The sequence below is a fragment of the Eurypyga helias genome, unplaced genomic scaffold (assembly GCF_000690775.1).
Source record: "Eurypyga helias isolate BGI_N326 unplaced genomic scaffold, ASM69077v1 scaffold21185, whole genome shotgun sequence".
NCBI lineage: Eukaryota > Metazoa > Chordata > Aves > Eurypygiformes > Eurypygidae > Eurypyga > Eurypyga helias.
The window spans coordinates 4,226-5,644 of record NW_010252316.1 but is presented as its reverse complement, the minus strand read 5'-3'; the positions used below and the strand labels follow the sequence as shown (position 1 = coordinate 5,644).

The 1,419-nt window shown below is 59.6% G+C and overlaps 1 protein-coding gene across 1 annotated transcript in view; it reads right to left on the bottom strand.

The window, feature by feature from the left end:
• LOC104510175 (tRNA wybutosine-synthesizing protein 4-like) overlaps window positions 1-1,419 on the bottom strand; it is a gene marked incomplete at its 5' end in the record, with an annotated part of 7,339 nt that overhangs the window by 1,753 nt on the left and 4,167 nt on the right. The window lies entirely within an intron of this gene.

Sequence of the window (1,419 nt, the reverse complement as noted above, 5' to 3'; positions counted from 1 at the left end):
TAACATCCTCACCTCTCTGTGCTCCCCACGGCACCCCTTCACTGGCTTTTCCCAGTGCCCAGCTGAAGCCGCCCTTCCCATAGGTTCCTGGTACCACTCAAAGCAAAAGGGAGAACAACTCCTGTGTCCCTACTGCAGCTGCATTTCACACGTTTGAAGACTGTCTCTACCCTGAACCTTCCCCAGCCTGAAGAGCTGCAGGTCCTGCAGACCCAGCCTGTGTGGTCTGGTCACTCCAGGCGCGTCCGTCCATAGAGCTCTACCGTAACGCCTCCGCCTCGTGCTCAGTCACCACTCCGGGGCATTGCACAGGTGCCCACGGGGACGCAGAGCACTGAGGAGAACCGAAGGACCAACTCCCATGTCCTAGAGGTGACACCCCTGGTTACCTGCACAGCCACGCGGCTCAGGCCTTGCACAGCAGCAGGACGCTGCTAACCGGTGCCTGGCAGAGGCAATTATGCATCGCTGCCCCTCCAGCCGTGCTGCGCGCTGGTTAAATCTCCGTCTGCCTGTAGTGAATCGAAATCTGGTTTTCCACAAGTATTTCTCCATGTCAAAGCAAGTTTGAGCTTTCACCTCATCCACTACCATGCTACTGAGCCTCCTCTGCCAGACGTGAGCTGCCGACGTCATGTCAATGCTCTGCTTCACCGCCAGGCCCCAGCACCCACCCTGCGACACCCCTACTTCCACGGGGTGGGCTTTCTGAAGGGTCTCAAAGTCCCATTCCCAAGTCACTTTGCACGACCCTGCAGTACCCGTGCCTGAACCGTGCTTTCTGGGTACGTCAGAGGAGTGTCACGTGGAGGGGCCGAAGCCCTGCTGGAGCCGCCATACAACCTTCCGCAGGACACAACGCTGCCACGGCAAAACACAGTGTTGAACCAATCACCTCTTGAACTCTCGGTGGCCACGTATCAGCCAACCATCCTCCTGCTCTTTCCAGCCGGGTACTATCGGCTTCTGTGAGGACCCGAAATGCTGATCTGGCCTCCGCGAAGGACGTGCAGAGCGTTTCCGAGGGCAGCGCATCCGTTGCGCCGCGTTACTGAGCCGCGGTCGCTGCCCGTGCGCAGGGAAGGTAAAGGGGATTGATGACCAAAACCAGAGACAACCCAACCGACAGCGCAGTGCCGAGATTAGAAGCCGCCACACACCAACTCACGGGCCCGTAACGAGCGCCAAGCACAGCTCTGGGGGGGCCAACCCAGACCTTGAAGCTGGTACAAAGGGGGAGGTGAGGAACAAGGGGATTTGGAAGCTCAAGGGACAGGCTGCGGGACAGATGTTGGAAGCATCTTCCCGGCTCCCGAAGACTTTGTGGCCAGAGTATCAGGTACTGGGGGCAGGGGGGGCAGCATGGCTCCACGAGCTGGAGCCCTCCCGGGACCGTGGCACGGTTGGAAGGCTCAGGGC